Source organism: Microcaecilia unicolor, chromosome 1 (genome assembly GCF_901765095.1).
Source record: "Microcaecilia unicolor chromosome 1, aMicUni1.1, whole genome shotgun sequence".
Classification (NCBI taxonomy): domain Eukaryota; kingdom Metazoa; phylum Chordata; class Amphibia; order Gymnophiona; family Siphonopidae; genus Microcaecilia; species Microcaecilia unicolor.
In genome coordinates this window covers 708330956-708348692 of record NC_044031.1, presented here as the reverse complement: position 1 = coordinate 708348692, position 17737 = coordinate 708330956, and the positions used below count along the sequence as shown (strand labels likewise).

At 48.2% G+C, this 17737-nt stretch overlaps 1 protein-coding gene across 5 annotated transcripts in view; it reads right to left on the bottom strand.

The window, feature by feature from the left end:
- Positions 1 to 17582, bottom strand: part of CCPG1 (cell cycle progression 1) — a 172612-nt gene extending 155030 nt beyond the window's left edge. For 2 of the 5 annotated variants that reach the window (XM_030189112.1, XM_030189116.1), the window contains exon 1: positions 17479 to 17582. The gene's annotated coding sequence lies outside the window, so the exon portion shown is untranslated. The remainder of the gene's footprint in view (positions 1 to 17478) is intronic. The other 3 variants (XM_030189107.1, XM_030189121.1, XM_030189129.1) reach the window with 2 other exon arrangements.
- Between the last annotated feature and the right edge of the window lie 155 nt (positions 17583 to 17737).

The window sequence follows — 17737 nt, the reverse complement described above, 5'->3', positions numbered from 1 at the left end:
ATATTTATAAATTATCTAGAGATGGGAGTAACTAGTGAGGTAATTAAATTTGCTGATGACACAAAGTTATTCAAAGTTGTAATTTTCACAATCCTTTCACAATTTAACAAGAGGACCTTACGAGACTGGGAGGCTGGGCATCTAAATGGCAGATGACGTTTAATGTGAGCAAGTGCAAAGTGATGCATGTGGGAAAGAGGAACCCGAACTATAGCTACGTGATGGCACATTAGGAGTCACCGACCAGGAAAGGGATCTAGGTGTCATCACTGATGATACGTTGAAACCCTCTGTGCGGCAGCTTCTAAGAAAGCAAATAGAATGTTAGATATTATTAGGAAAGGAATGGAAAATAAAAACGAGGATGTTATAACGCCTTTGTACCGCTCCATGCTGACTCTTGATGTTAAAAAATTAGTTGCACGTATAGAAAAGCAAGAGAAAAAATTGGATATTGTTCAGAGGATTGAAACCATAATGATAAAGGATATAGCAAATCTGAGAAGGAAAGTTGAGGTTTTTGAGAATTCTTTGAAAGGCAATAATTTCTAAATTTCCCCTAGGGAAATGCTTAGATATATTAAGGAAATATTGGGTGTACCTGAGGAATCCTTTGCTCAGATCTACTACCTTCCAGTTAAACCCTTGGAGAGTCAACAGAATTTGGAACAGAACAATTTACCTTTAGACATATTGGCTGTTTTAGAGTCTTCGAATACTGAAGTGGCAATGCCCTCAACTTTGCCGACCACCATTGCTTTAGTACCAGATAAGAAATTGGTTATTCAAGATGTTTTTTCTTTAAATAAGGAGAACACTTTCTTGGGTTTAAAATTCAAGTTTTTCCAGATGTATGAAGAGACACTCAGAATAGGTGTTGCCAGTTTCTACTGCGAATGTGTTTCGATACCAATCTGTTAAAAGTGTTGTAGGGGTTAATTAACATCTGTATTTGCATATTTAGGTATTCTGTATCATGTTAGGTTTAATTACCTTGGTATACATTTCTCTTGTACAATAGTTCCACTTTATGCAGTCTTGGATATGTAAGGTTTTTCCTTTTTTTTAAGTTTGGTTGATAGTGTTCCTTTTCTGTACAAGTATTCACTTGATTGTAAGATTTAAAATAATTATAAAATTTTCAAAAAATGACAATTCCAGTTTAAAGTGTATAAGTGCCACATTTCCGTTTCTCATCTTGTGCATTCAGGACAGTTTCAGTCCGTCAGAAGTTCTGCATCAGAGGACACAATGAGGGAGAAAAGTGATTTCTCCCCATTACACAAGGGGCAGGTGACATAATCCTAAACAGATTACTGGATGGTTTCACATGGGGGAGTAACATAATGATGTTTCTGTGGCTCACACACAGCATTTGTGGAATAAAGTGAAGATGCAACATCAAAACAACCAATACAGTTCTCTATAGTAGCTGCCCAACCAGCTTTTAATCTGAGACTCTAAATTAAAAAAAACAAAAACTACTACTCCTCTTCATGTCTTAGCTGTTGATTAGACTTAACGTCCCATGTCACAATAATCAGCAAGGAGGAGTATTTTTACATACAAATGTTTCATTACCTGAATGACTTATTTTTAGGGCTGGATTTTGATTAAAATGTTTAATTATGATTAATTGCATGATTAAAGGCAGGGGTGCAGCCAGAAGCCCACTGGAGTGACCCAGGGATGGACTGGGGGGGCACGCATTCCCTCTCCCTCCAAATTAGATGTCATACCTATGCTGGTGGGGATGCTGGAGCCCCGCCAGCTGAAGAAATCCACTGCCAAACCCACCCCCTTCCTTCTTATACTGCCACAGGAGTGAAGAAGTCAATGGTGTGCCTCCAGTCACTGATGCCGGCGCTCCCGAGCATGCTCAGTTCATACAAGAAGCTGAGCAGGTTTAAGGAGCACCAGCGTCGGCAGCTGGAAGCATGCTGCTGACTTCCTTGCTCCTGAGGCAGTACGCAGAGGAAGGAGGTGACTGAGGTAGCGGATTTCTTCAGCTAGCAGGGCTTCGGCTACCCTATAAGTCATTGAACAGGTACTGCAGCTCTGGAGGGGGCCTGAGCCCATAGGAGGGGCCTAGATCCCCAAGGCCCCTCTCCCATGGCTACACCACTGATTAAATCCCTCCTTCCTTCATCTCTCTTTCTCTCTCTTCCCCCAGTCCCCTCAGATTTGGGTCTGGTATCTTTCCTTTCCCAACCCACAAAGCTCTCACAATTCCTTCCTTCCCTCCCTCCCATTCCCCATCTCCCTAATTTATAGTCCAGTATCTCACTCTTCCCTTCCCAGCCTTGCAAAGCTCCTCGCAATTCTCTCCCTCCCCTATACCATAAAGAACCTCCAGTCTTTACCCAGGCAGTGCCAGCGGCAGTCATAGGCTGCCTGAGGCCTGCACCTGGACCTTCTCTCTGAACCATTCTGCCCTTCTGACACATGTTTTCTGAAGGGTGGGTCAGTTCAGAGGAAGAAAGCCCCAGTGCAGTGTGCAGGCTGCTGGCAGCTATGCCTGGAAGGTGGGAGGAGGAAAGAAGGGAAATGTAGCATGGCATCATAATTGTTACTGCAATTAATTTTTCAAATTGCAATTAATAATTAAGCATTCTTCATGATAACATGCAGCCATTACTTATTTTGTATAATATGGTCCTAAAACCTATACATAATGCAAAGCAATGATACATTTGATTACTTTTAACTGGTTATGAACAAGGTCTGATGCATTTGATCAGTCCCATGTAATATTTTATTTATTAATTTATTTATTATTTAGATTTTGCTCACACCTTTTTCAGTTAGCTCAGGTGAGATACATTCAGGTACATTAGATATTTCTCTGTCCCAGGAGGGCTCACAATCTAAGTTTGTACCTGAGGCATGGCGGGTTAAGAGACTTGCCCAAGATCACAAGGAGCAGCAGTGGGGTTTGAACCGGCCACCACGGATTGCAAGACCAGTGCTCTAACCACTAGGCCACTCCTCCATTTGAAATAAACCCACCTGTACACAAAATATGTGCATATATATAAGTCACTGCCTTTGATTCAATACAATGATAAATAAAGAACAAACGAATGAAAAAAAACTCCCTAATAGAATCAATCCAGCTAAAAAAAAAAAAGTGGAGTCCACAAAAAAGGAAAGGGGAAAGGGAAATGGGACTTGATATACTGCCTTTCTTGGGTTTTCTAACTACATTCAAAGCGGTTTACTATTATATACTGGTACTTATTTGTACCTGGGGCAATGGAGGGTTAAGTGACTTGCCCAGCTGGACTCACAAAGAGTTTGCAGTGGGAATTGAACCAGGGTCAAAGTCCACTACAGTGGGAACTCGAACCAGGATCAAGTCCGCTGCACTAGCCAGAAGTCTTTTATTACCAGAATCCAATTCTAAGACCGACACAGCTGTGTTTCGGCATTCAAATATGCCTGCATCGGGGGTCTTTAGAATGTCTTCACAACTGTCATAAAATTCTGGCTCAAATTTCTTAGTGCTCAAATACAGTATCACAGTACATAAATATTCAATGATATTTCAAGCAATCCTTAATGCATGGGTAATTTTGGGCGCATCTTATGTTACTAAAACTATTAGCGTCCAGGCCCTGCTTGTTATTTCATGCACTTAAGGATTGCTTGGAGGAGCATGGAATATTTACATACAGGATATTCTATTGGAGCACTAAGAATTGTGAACCAGAATTTTATGACATCAGTTGTGAAGACATTTTAAAGACCCCTGAATCAGGCATATATATTTTTTTATTAGATGTTTGCATTAACAATACAAACTGACATTCAATTCCCGGCACAGGCAGCTCCTTGTGATCTGGGCAAGTCACTTAACCCTCCATTGCCCGCCGCATTGCGCCTGCCATGAGTAGGAAAGCGCGGGTACAAATGTCAACAAAATAAAAATAAATAAAAAATACAAATATCAATACATATCATACCTTGGTTCTTAGGTACAATGCTATAGGGCAGCCACACATACACCCCCATCCTCCCTTCCCCTGTAACATAGGGTTCAGCACAAATTAAATGACTAGGTATAGGAAAATTGGTTCTTACCTTGGTAATTTCTTTCCTTTAGTCACCGCAGATGAATCCATTACAAATGGGTTGTGTCCACCTACCAGCAGGGGAGATAGAGAACACTGAAAAACCATAGTGCCTCCTGGACGGCTAGCTCCATCTGCCTCTCAGTATTTTGAAGCTTCCAAAGCAGTGTTTAAACCGCCAAAGTTGCATAACATGAACTTTCCTTCACAGCGATACGAACGCCCCAGAACAGGAGCAATAACACAAAGGAGGGACAAACTCAACCTCCTGTAGTAGAACAGAAATCCTGAAGACTGTTTTCCAACTTCTCCCAAGGGGGGAACATGTCTGCAGGAAAAACTGAACAAAAAACAGAGTCAATCAGGGAGGGATCATGGATTCATCTGCTGTGACTAAGGAAAGAAAATTACCAAGGTAAGAACCTAAATTTCCCTTCCTTGTCATCAGCAGCAGATGAATCCATTACGAATGGGATGTATCAAAGCATCCTAGATAGGGCGTGAAGAAGCCACACCACGCGCAAGCACTTGTGCTCCAAAAAGCGCGTCCCTCCTGGCAGCCACATCCAGCCTGTAATGACGGGCAAAAGAAAGCTTAGAAGCCCAAGTAGCTGCACTACATATCTCTTGAAGAGAGAGTGCTCCCGTCTCAGCCCAAGAGGAAAATATCGCTCTTGTGGAATGTGCCTTAAAGGCGTCAGGCGGAGGCCGGCCAGATAGAGGATATGCAGAAAAACTGGCTTCCTTAAGCCAATGGGCTATAGTGGCTTTAGACGCTGGAGACCCTCGCGAGGACCTGACAACAATACAAAAGGTGATCAGAGGTCCTGAAAGCATTAGACATCTGCAGATACTGCAACAGAGCCCTGCGCACATCCAGAAGGTGCAACTGCCAAAAGATTCCGGAAACGCCTCCCTAGTAAAGAAGAGCAGATAAATAGGCTGGTTTAGGTGAAACGCTGAAACCACCTTACGCAGGAAGGAAGGCACAGTACGTACCGTTACTCCGGACTCTGAGAATTGCAGAAATGGGTCTCGACAGGCCAGCGCCTGGAGCTCAGACACCCGCCCCTCGCCGATGTAATGGCCACCAATACCAGCCCCAGGTTCCAAGCCTGACAAGGTGCCCGCCACGGGAGGACGGAGCTGAAGCACCTCTCTAAGAACCCGTGCAATGTCTGGATGCGCAGCTAAGGAGAGGCCAGCGCTTCCCTCGAAAGCATGCCAATGCTGCCACTTGCACCCGCAGGGAATTATAGGCCAAGCCTTTTTTGTACACCATCCTGCAAAAGTCAAGAATTGGTGAGACAGAAGCCCGCATGGATGTGAATCGCCTTTGGAACACACCAAGCCTCAAACTGGCGCCAAATCCGGGCACATGCAACGGAAGTGGACCGCTTGCGGGCCTGCGAAGTGGAGATGGACCTTGTTAGAATAGCCCTTGTCTCTCAATTGCGCCCTCTCAATAGCCATGCCGTAAGACCAAAGCGGCAGGGATCCTCCATGGTTACCAAGGCCCTGCATCAACAGGTTCGGATACCAGAGGCAAAGGAAGGGAGGCCTCCACCAGCATCTGCCAGAGGTCCGCATACCAGGGCCGCCTGGGCCAATCTGGGGCAATGAGAATCACCACTCCCTGGTGCAGCCAAATATCGCAGGAGTACTATCAAGGGCCTATCAAGGGCCAAGGCGGGGGAACACATATAGGAGGCCCAGAGGCCAGAGTTGAGCCAAGGCATCCAACCCACCGAGCAAGGATCTCTCCGTCTGCTGTAAAAACACGGGACTTTGGCATTTGTGCTTGATGCCATCAGATCCGCTACGGGCATTCCCCATTTGGCACAGAGCTGAAGGAACACCTCCGCTGGGTCGATGTGGTGTCTGCTTAGATAATCGGCTTGCACGTTGCTCTGACCTTGCAATATGAGCTGCTGACAGGAACTGTAGATGCGCTCGGCCCACTGGCAAATCTGAGCGGCCTGCGCTGCGTTCCGCCTTGACGATTTATGTAGGCCACTGCCGTCATATTGTCCGACAGCACTCTGACAGCCAATCCCTCCAAGGTCGATTGAAAGGCCAGCAACGCCTGGAAAATTGCTTTTAACTCCAAGAGGATTGATGGACCACTTTGATTCTTCGAGTGTCCACAGACCCTGGGCATGCCTCTCCTGGCAATGAGCTCCCCAGCCCTTCAGGCTGGCATCGGTTACCACCAGGCACCAGTCGGGAAGTGCTAACGGCATTTCTCACCGCAGCTTGCTGTCTGAGAGCCACCACTCCATGCTGAATCAGGCCGCAGGGAGCCAACTGAGTCTGCACTGATAATCCTGGGAAATGGGAGACCAACATTGTAGCAGGGAACACTGCAGCGGTCTCATGTGCGCTGTCGCCCAAGGCAACCACTTCTAGGGTGGCAGTCATCGAACCCAAGAGCTGGACAATGTCCCAAGCTCGCGGGGTGAGGCATCCTCGAGAGCAGACGGACCTGGGTCTGAAGCTTGCACCTCCTTTGCTAGGGTAAAAAAAAAAAACCAACCCCTGAGGCCGTGTCGAACCGAACCCCCAAATACTCTAGAGATTGAGAGGGGGTCAGGTGACTTTTGGGTATATTGACGACCCAGCCCAGAGATTGCAGTACTGAGACCACTCTGGCTGTTATATGACGACTCTCTTATGCGGAGTCCGCTCTGATGAGCCAGTCGTCGAGGTACGGGTGAACAGGATACCCTCTCGCCTGAGAGCTACTACCACCTTACCTTGGAAAAGGTTCGGGGAGCTGTGGCGAGGCCAAAAGGCAAGGCCCGAAACTGAAGTGTTTTCCCAACACCGCAAACTGGAGAAACCGTTGGTGCGGGAGCCAAAATAGGGATGTGCAAGTAAGCTTCTTTCAGGTCCAGAGACGTGAGAAACTCTCCTGGCTGAAACCGCTGCAATGACGGAGCGCAGGGTTTCCATGTGGAAAGCAGTACTTTGAGTGACTCGTTGACTTTCTTCAAGTCGAGGATGGCCGAAAAGACCCGCCTTTTCGCGGCACCACAAAAATAAATGGAGTAACGACCGCAGCCACAATCGGCGGGAGGCACGGGGATCACCGCTCCCAGGTGCAACAAGCCTTGCAAGGTCTCCTCTACTGCCGCCCGTTTGACAACAGTGCCGCATCAAGACTCCAAAAACAAGTCTCTCACTGGGGCAGTAAATTCCAATCTGTAGCCTTCTCTGATCAGGTCCAAACCCACTGATCTGAGGTAATCTTGACCCACTCCTCGAGAAAGAGGGAAAGACGTCCTCCAACTGCAGGAATCGAGGAGTGGGCCGGCGCACCATCATTGAGAGGGTCGCCCATGAACTCCAGGCCTTGAATGGGCCAATACAGAGTGTTTGTCAGAGCGAAAGGAATTCCTCTGTTGAAAACGGGCACGCGAAGTAAACCCAGCAGAACGCCCCGGGCGGTACCTTCTAGCTTCACGGAAGCGAGGTCTGGAAGAGGAGGGAACCGCCTGACCCTTGGAAGAAGGCCACGGCCTATCCTCGGGTAACTGCTGGGGTTTAGCATCCCCCAGGCTCTTGACAATTTTCTCCACTCCTCACCAAATAGGAGAAGGCCCTGGAAGGGCAACTTCACCCAACCTTTGTTTAGAGGTCATGTCAGCCGCCCAATGCCGTAGCCATAGAAGGCGGCGAGCGGACACCGCCACAGACATCTGTTTAGCTGAGGCTCTGACCAGATCATAAAGGGCGTCAGCCAAAAATGACAAGGCTGACTCCATCCCCGGTGCCACCTCCACAAGGGGGCTCCGCTCCATCCCCGGGCTGTTCCACTGCCTGTTGCAACCAAGCGAGGCAGGCTCGAGCAGCATAACAACTGCACACAGACGCCCATGAGGCTAGGCCTGACATTTCAAAGGACCGTTTCATTGCTGATTCCAGCCATCGGTCCTGCATGTCCTTCAGGGCGACCCCTCCCTTTACTGGGAGGGTAGTCTTCTTCGTCACAGCCATGACTAGGGCATCTACTTTAGGCATGGCCAAGCGTGCCAAGTGCTCCTCACTAAGAGGGTATAAGTGCCCCATTGTCCTGGCAACTTTCAAAGGCCCCTCGGGGGTCAGCCATTGAGCCAAAATAAGCTCTTGAATGGAGTCATGCAAAGGAAAGGTTTGAGCCGGCTTCTTAGTACTTGCCATCCTCGGATTACCAGAGGAGGCCTCGCCAAGCGCAGGATCTTCAATAGAGAGGGCCTGCAAGGCGTCAGAAATACGCACTGGCAGCTCCTCGCGGTGGAAATCCTAACCGCGGTGGGATCATCTGGATCCAGTGGCAATCCGGCACCTTCCTCTGGCTCCTCAGACCACGAAGGCCTGCCAGACCCCTCAGAATCCCCACAGCCCGACCACGGGGGGGGGGGGGGGGGGGGGGGGGAGGGAGATGCGCCACTCTCTGAAGGGGAATTTACCCTTCTACGCTTGTCCAGCGGCCAACTGTCTGGGGAAAAAACGCCTGATGACAATCCTGGGCCAGCCTCCACCGGAGGGGAACCAGGGTAGCAACGCAGAGTCAGACACCTGCGACAGAGCCCTCTTTAACTGAACGCTTTAAGTAAAAGCAACACAAAGTCAGGGGAGAAAGGCTCACTCTGGTCTCCTGGTTGCAATCCGGGGCAAGCATCTCCTCTGGTAGCCTCCATCCGAGGCTCCCCTCCGGCCTCAGACCCCTCCGCTCCTGCGGGGGTCGGACCATGCGACGCATCCAAGATGGTGTCCGCTGCCAGCTCCACTGAGCGGGAGAAGAGACATCGCTCGCCATGCTCGTGCCGGCCCTGACATCTGAAGAGCACAATTTACACAGCCCCGCTGCTGATCTGTGCTTGCCACAACGTGAACAGCGCTTAATAACCTCCGCAGCCATCGCTGAAAAAGGCGGAAAATTTCAAAATGGCGGATTCGTGCCAAAAACGCCCTGATCGCGGGCCCTCCCCAGAGGAGCTACAAGACACTCTTACCTCAACAGACCGAGTCCCAGAGCTCCGGTCACGCTGCACAGACAGAAGATAGCCTCAGAATCACAGCGCTAACAAGCACGTCGCTTTTTTTTTTTTTAACGCTGTGAGGAAAGTTAGAGGCAACAGCTACAAAGGCACTCCAGAGGTCCAGAAGAGTGGGAAAGGATGAACCAATGTGCCTGCATCCACATAGAAGAGAGTGGGAAGGCAGAGACAGGGCAAACCTATATGCCTTCATCCACATAGGGGGAAGGGTAAGGCAGGGAAAGGGCTAACCTATGTGCCTTTAAAGTGGGGCTGCAATAGCCACAACACCCCTGCTACAACTGGCAAAAGCACAGGAGCCACCTCAGGCAGATTCTTGAAGGAGCTGATAAGCTGCGTCCAACCCTGCCGGGAGATAGAGAATACTGAGAGGCAGATGGAGCTAGCCGTCCAGGAGGCCTATGGTTTTCAGTGTTCTCTATCTCCTCCTGCTGGTAGGTGGACACAACCCATTCATAATGGATTCATCTTGCTGTTGATGACAAGGAAAGAAAATTTAACAGCCAAAAACATAGAGGGGAAAATAACAAAAAGTGAAATCAAAGACAAAGATGGGAGTAAAATACCCGCACTGAAAGGCACTACAAAAGCAGAGAAAAAAAAGCACTGAGGGGATCGGGTTCTCCCTGCTCCGCAGAAAAATGAAGACTGAGGGATCAGCGCTTGCACATCAGGCCGGAAGGCACCCGCATATGCAAGGTGAAATGAAGCTAGAATTTTCTCAAAACATCTACACGCTAGCCAGCGTCTGCATGGGGCTCCATCAGATGAAGTCACCCCACATGTGAAAATACAACTTGGCCCGTTTGTCCATTGAAAACACAGTTTTTAAAAGTTTAACTTTATTTAAGGAACAAAGTTATCCAACACATGTACTACCCATGTGAAAAAGTAATTGCCACCTTAGTAACTCAATCAACCAATTAACCATTTTATTTTATTTAAGATTCAGCTGACTGAACACAGCCATCCTTGATCGCAGCCAGCCCTGTTGAATCTAAACCTCACTATATATTGAACCTTACCACAGTATGAAATAAATCACTAGAAAGTTTCTATAAGAATGCTAGCCACAATCAAAGGAAATTTCAGAAGGGATGAGAAAGCAAAGTTGTTGAAATATCAGTCTGGAAAGTGTCACAAAGCCATTTCTAAAGCTCTAGGTCCCCACCGAACCACAGTGAAAGCCATTGAGGCTCATTTTGAAAGCACATAGACTTACAAATTTACATATGTGCTTTGAAAATGTGCACTATTATCTCCAAATGAAAAACTTGGAACAGCAGTAAATCCTTCCAAGAGTGACCAGACTGCCACAATTACTCCAAGGGCACAAAACCAACTAATCCAAGAAACCACAATGCATCCTAGAACAACATCCAAGAACTGCAGACTTCTCTAGCATCAGCCAAGGGAAATTAGGTTCTTACCTTGGTAATTTTCTTTCCTTTAGTCACAGCAGATGAATCCATTAACTGATGGGTTATGTCTGCCTACCAGCAGGTGGAGATAGAGAACACTGAAAAACCATAGTGCTCTATGGACGGCTAGCTCCATCTGCCTTCAGTATCTGAACTTCCAAAGCAGAGTGTATCCTCAAAGTAGAATAACATGAACTTTCCTCACAGCGAACGCATGCCCCAGAACAGGAGCAATAACCACACAAAGGAGGACGATCTCAACCTCCTGTAACAGAACAGAAATCCTGAAGACTGTTTTCCAACTTCTCCCAATGAGGGAACATATCTGCAGGAAAAAACTGAACAAAAAACAGAGTCAGACAGGGAGGGATCATGGATTCATCTGCTGTGACTAAAGGAAAGAAAATTACCAAGGTAAGAACCTAATTTTCCCTTCCTTGTCATCAGCAGCAGATGAATCCATTAACTGATGGGATGTACAAAAGCACTCCCTAGTTAGGGCGGGAATATGTCACTCCCCGAGCAAGCACTGCACATCCAGCCTGTAATGCCGGACAAAGGAGAGCTGAGAAGCCCAAGTAGCCGCGCTACAAGATCTCATGAAGAGAGAGTGCTCCTGTTTCGGCCCACGAAGAGGAAATCGCTCTCGTGGAATGCGCTTTAAACGCGTCAGGCAGAGACCACCCTGACAGCAAATACACAGAAAAATGACTTCCTTGAGCCAATGGGCTATAGTGGCCTTAGACGCTGGAGACCCTCTTCGAGGACCTGACAACAAGACAAAAAGGTGATCAGAGGGCCTGAAGTCATTTGACATTTGCAAGATACTGCAAGAGAGCCCTGCGAACATCCAGAAGATGTAACTGCCCAAAGATTCCGGAAACTCCTCCCTAGAAAAGGAGGGCAGATAAATGGCTGGTTTTAGGTGAAACGCTGAAACCACCTTAGGCAGGAAAGAAAGTACCGTAGGTACCGTTACTCCGGACTCTGAGAATTGTAAGAAAGGGTCTCGACAGGATAGCGCTTGGAGCTCAGACACCCGTCTCGCCGATGTCATGGCCACCAAAAAGACTGTCTTTAGAGTCACATCCTTCACCGAAGCTCGCCTCAGCGGCTCGAAGGGTGAACACTGGAGAGCCTTCAACACCAGCCCCAGGTTCCAAGCCGGAGAAGGTAGCCGCAACGGCGGGCAGAGCCAGAGTGCCCCTCTTAGAAATCGGGCAATGTCCAGATGAGTGGCCAGGGACAAGCTAGCGACCTTCCCTCAAAAGCATGCCAATGCTGTCACATGGACTCGCAGGGAATGTAGACCAAGCCTTTTTGTAAACCATCCTGCAAAAAGTCCAGAATCAGCAACGACTGAAGCCCATGTGGGTGCGATCGCCTTTGAAACACACCATGCCTCAAACTGGCGCCAGATCCGAGCATAAGCAACGGAAGTGGACTGCTTGCGGGCCTGCAAGAGAGTGGAGATGACTTTCTTAGAATAGCCTTTGTCTCTCAATTGCACCCTCTCAAGAGCCATGCCGTAAGACCAAAGCGGCGGGGATCCTCCATGGTCACCGGTCCCTGCATCAACAGGTTCGGCACCAGAGACAAAGGAAGAGGGGCCTCCACCAGCATCCACCGGAGGTCCGCATACCATGGCCGCCTGGGACAATCCGGGGGTAATGAGAATCACCACTCCTCGATGTAGCTGAATTCGCAGGAGGACTCGCCCTATCAAGGGCCAAGGAGGGAACACATACAGGAGGCCCGAGGGCCAAGATTGAGCCAGCATATCAAACCCCGCCGAGCGAGGATCTCTCCTTCTGCTGAAAAAGCACGGGACTTTGGCATTTGCGCCTGACGCCATTTAGATCCGCTAAGGGGGTTCCCCATTTGGCACAGATCAGAAGAAACACTTTGTCTGACAGTTCCCACTCCACTGGGTCGATTTGATGCCTGCTTAGAAAATCAGCTTGCACGTTGCTCTGACCTGCTATATGCGCTGCAGAAAGAAGCTGCAGGTGTAGCTCGGCCCAGTGGCAAATCTGAGCGGCCTCCGCGGCCAGTGCTCTGCACTGAGTGCCGCCCTGTCGATTATGTAGGCCATGTCAGCTGCCCAAAGCATAGAAGGCGGCATGCTGCAACCGCCACAGACATCTGTTTAGCCGAAGCTCTGACCAGATCATAGAGGGCGTCAGCCAAAAATGACAGGGCCGACTCCATCCGCGGTGCAACCTCAGCGAGGGACTCCGCACCATCCGCGGGCTGCTCCACTGCCTGTTGAAACCAATAAAGGTAGGCCCGGGCAGCATAGGAACTGCAAATAGATGCCCTTAAGGCGAGGCCCGAGATTTCAAAAGACCGTTTCAATGCGGATTCAAGCCGCCGGTCCTGACTGTCTTTCAGGGCAACCCCTCCCTCTATGTGGAGGGTGGTCCTCTTAGTCACCGCCGTGACCAAAGCGTCCACTTTAGGTATCCCCAAAGGGGCCAAGTGCTCCTCACTTAGAAAGTAAAGCTGACCCATAGCCCTGGCCACTTTCAAAGGCCCATCAGGTTCAGACCATTGAGCTGAAATAAGCTCTTGGATGGAGTCATGCACAGGAAAGGCTCGAGCAGACTTCTTAGTACTCATCATCCTTGGATTACCAGAGGAGGCCTCGCCCTTGGCAGGATCATCAATCGAGAGGGCCTGCAAGGCGTCAGAAATGAGCGCTGGCAGCTCATCGCGGTGGAAAATCCTCACCGCATTGGGATCATCCAGATCCAGTGGCAAACCGGCACCTTCTTCTGGCCTCTTCAGACCATGAGGCCCTGCCAGAACCCTCAGAATCCACACCACCCAACCACGGGGGGGGGGGGGGGGGGGGGGGGGGGGAGTGCGCCACTCTCTGACGGGGAATTTACCTATGTTTTGCGTCCTTCCAACGCTCGGGGGAATCAGCCAGCCCCGGGCCATCAACACTCCGGGGGAAACCAGGCAGCAGCGCAGTGTCAGACACCTGCGGCAGAGCTCTTTTCAGCATGAAAGCTTTATGCATTAAAAGCACAAATTCCGGGGAGAAAAACTCACCCTGACCCTCCGTCTCCAAATCAGGAGAAATGGGAACAGGAGCTCCTCTGGTAGCTTCTAACCAAGGCGTCCCCCTGCACTCAGACTCCTCTACAACAGCAAGGGTCGAGACATGCGGCACTTCCAAAATGGCGCCCACTGCCAGCTCCATTGAGCGGGAAGAATCATCGTTCGCCATGCTCGTACCAGCTCTAGCGTCTAAAGAGCATGTCTTACAGAGCCCCGCTGCTGATCTACATTTTCCACAACGGGAGTAGTGTTTAACTGCTTCAGCAGCCATCGTCCGACCGGACGGAATTATATAAGTAAAATGGTGGCTTCGCACCAAAACTTACCCCGATCGGAACGGCGTCCGCGGGATCTCCCCGGAGGAGCTGGGCACCACTCTCACCTCAAAAGACCAAGTCAAACGAGCTCCGGTCAAGCTGCACGTGGAAAATAGCCTCAGAATACCTACGCAGAACCAATGCGTACTCTTTTTTTTTTAACGCTGTGAGGGAAAGTTGGAGGCAGGCAGCAACAGAGGTACTCCGGTAGGCAGGGGGATGGGTAAGGCAGGGAAAGGGCGAACCTATATGCCTTCAAAGTGGGCACCACCAGCCACAACATCCCAGCTTCAACTGGCAAAGCAGAGGAGCCACCCCAGGCAGAATGTTTCCAGGAGCTGATCAAGCTATGTCCACACCTGCTGGGAGATAGAGAAATACTGAAGGCAGATGGAGCTAACTGTCCATAGAGCACTATGGTTTTTCAGTGTTCTCTATCTCCACCTGCTGGTAGGCGGACACAACCCATCAGTTAATGGATTCATCTTGGATTCATCTGCTGCTGATGACAAAGATCAGTGTTCACAACTTCACTATAAGAAAGAGACTAGACAAAAATTGGATTCATAGGCGAGTAGTACAGCAGAAAACTGCTGCCATCCAATGCTCATCTCTCATTTGCAAAAGCACACCTGGATGATCCTCAAGCCTTTTGGGATAATGTTCTATGGACAGATGAGTCAACACAGGTCCCATTGTATCCGGCGTAAAACAAATACAGTGATCCACAGTAAGAAAATCATACCAACAATCAAACATGGTAGTGGTAACATGTTGGCATCAGGATGGTTTGCTGTCTTGGGACCTGGAAAACTTTACATTATTAAGGGAACCATGAATTCTGCACTGTACCAGAACATGTCCTGTTATCTGGCCATGAACTAAAGCTGAAGTGTACCTGGGATATGCAGCAAGACAATGATCCAAAACATAAAAGCAAGTCTACATCTGACTGGCTGAGGAGAAACCAAGTTAAACTTTTGGATTGGATTGTGCATGAACTGAAATCAGCAGTTCATGCACAAAGACCTACTACTGTGTCTGAATTAAAGCAATTCAACAAAGAATAGGTTAAAATTCCTCAAGAGCGATGTGATAGACTGATTTCAAATTATAAGAAGTTTTTGATTTAGAGAATGACACGGGGACAACCCCCCATGGGTTCTGTCTCCATCCCCACTCCATCCCCGTGGGATCTGCAGAAGCCTCGAACAATTATTATTTTATATTTAAATCTTTTTATTAAAGTATACAAAGGAATAATATGCTGTGCAACTGTTGTGTATAAATTACAAATAGAAAAAAAACTAGTAAAAAAGGCCCGTTTCTGGAGCAAATGAAACGGGCGCTAGCAAGGTTTTCCTCCTCAACACCCCCACCCCTTCGTCGTTGTGAAGCCACTGACGCCATTGCTCCGCACCTCGTCAACGCACCTTCATCACCTTCTTCGTTCTGAAGCCACTGACGCCATTGCTCTGCCCTCGATGTGTGACGCCATTGCTCCGCCCTCGACGTCATCACGTTTGACACGAGGGCAGGGCCCAGAGACTTGGTGATTTCGGTGGCTTCACCACTACGAACCCTTCATGAAGGAAGTGACGTCAGTGGCTTGGCTTCAGTGACGTCAGTGTCTTCAGAACTTTGAGGGTGAGTTTTATTATATAGAGATATTAACAGCAAGCAGCTATAACCCTCCACACCAGCACCCTCTACCCTTCCAACCCCAACAATAGCTGATTTCTACTAAACCAAGAAATCCTAACCCACCCTGTTAAAATGTCCAGGGGTACAAAATACAACCCGTTCTGTATGCCCTAGAGGGGAGAAATATGCCCTATGAAACACTGTTATGATTTTTTAATCTGTGGATGAATAAGAAGTTATCAACAATCTCAGGATTCAGTCTAGCTCTCCTGTCTTCCACAGTCCTTCCTGTACTAGAAGATGTCTTCTTAGAAGATGTGCTGGTAGCAAGACGGGCAGGATCCCCCATGCAAATTTTACTTGCTTGCTTGTTTTTCCAAATATCAAAATATCATTCTCTGCATCACTCAAACATAAATAACAGTCAAGATCATTAACAGGCTTCAAAGTAGAAAATAACTTTGTCCCCGTGGGCTATGTCCCCATCCCCACCCCCCGTCCCTGTGGGATCTGTCCCCATCCCCACCTCATTCCCATTGGGGTCTGTCCACAAGCTCTGTCCCCATCCCTAGTTTGATTGTAATTATTGTGCTAAAGGTGGTAAAACCTGGTATTAATTTTAGAGAGCAGTTGGTTTTTTTTTTCACATGAGTAATGGATAACTGTTCCTTAAATAACTTTAAAACTGCTATGTATTTACTTGGAGAGGGGATGGAGAAATTTTTTCTGATTAGTGTATCTACTTTCAACTAATTTAGTACAGGCACTACAGCATACCCTTAAGTTTTATTCTCCTACTCTGTTAGGCTTTCCAGTTCAGTTGAACAATGACTAGGATCAGGCGCCTTCATTTGCAACTACAAGGGAATTTTATATCTCTTTTCAGCTCACTTAGGTCACACATGGAAAGGACAGCCCCCCCAAACCCCTGCGGCTATGATCATACAAAAGTGGCTTCTAAGTGCTATATATTTTCAATTAATTATTTCTCTGAATACCTCATACTAGTATTTAACGACTTGAAATAAACCTGTCTGTATCCTTTTAAAATACTAGTTAATGAGAAACAGTACATTAACTATTACCAATCTAGACCAGCTCCAACTGTGAAAAACAGAATTGCTACAGTGCAGGTAGCAAGATCTGCAGCAATCACATGCTTTTATGTGAAGTGGTGGGGAGAAAGAAAAGCAGACAGTCCCATATGGTACTACTACTACTACTACTTAACATTTCTAGAGCGCTACTAGGGTTACGCAGCGCTGTACAATTTAACAAAGAGAGACAGTCTATGGTAAGGACAAGGGCCACCAAAGGAATACGATAACTGCACAATTTCTCGAACTATCACCAACTGTGCGCCTGCCTAGTGCGAACTACACTCAAAACTTGAACAAGCCAGTCTCGGCAAACCCAACTGAAAAGCATGGGGGGGAGGGGGGTTCACACGCCCAACTCAAAGAAGGCATTTAATTGGCAGATGCAATCAGCTCCGCAGGAAAAAAAAAATCAATAATAAAATCATCTGATTGGCTCACGTTCCACATCCGTTTATAATATAAAAAAAGAAGGGCTAGTAATGCCTGGTCCGTGGTCCTTGGTCCAGCTGCCGGTAGCGTTCGTAACGGCGGCTGGACAAAAAAAAAGACCCATGATCAGATCTCCTGACTCACTAATCCCGCTTTTCCCCAGGCATTTTAAGAAGCAGGTGAATTCAGCCATGGCAGGTAGAAAAGTCTTCACATAATGTGCCTGCCTGTCCATATAAATAAATAATACACAAAGAGACCTCCCGTTCTTCCCCTACCAGCGACTTCTTCAGCTCAAAGAAAATGCGATCCTCCGCGATCTCGCCAACAAGAAAAAGCTGTGCACTATCACTTCAGCATCAGACGAAAGAACTCAGTCTTACCCATGTGGATCATGAATGTTGCCGTTAACACCGGCACCTTCCCACTCCCCAGCTACAGCCTCTCACCGTCCGCACCTCCGCTCTGCTTCTGCAGTGACGCCTTACTAAAACAACAAACGGCTCGGCATCGGCGATCAACCAAGACGGCCTGGGAGAAGCCGAGCTCGCGCGGAGCGCCGGGAAGGGTAGTCTGAGGAGGAAGGGTGCGCGTCGCCAGTCACCGACCTGGCGAAGCAACAGAAATACATTTCCCAGAGAG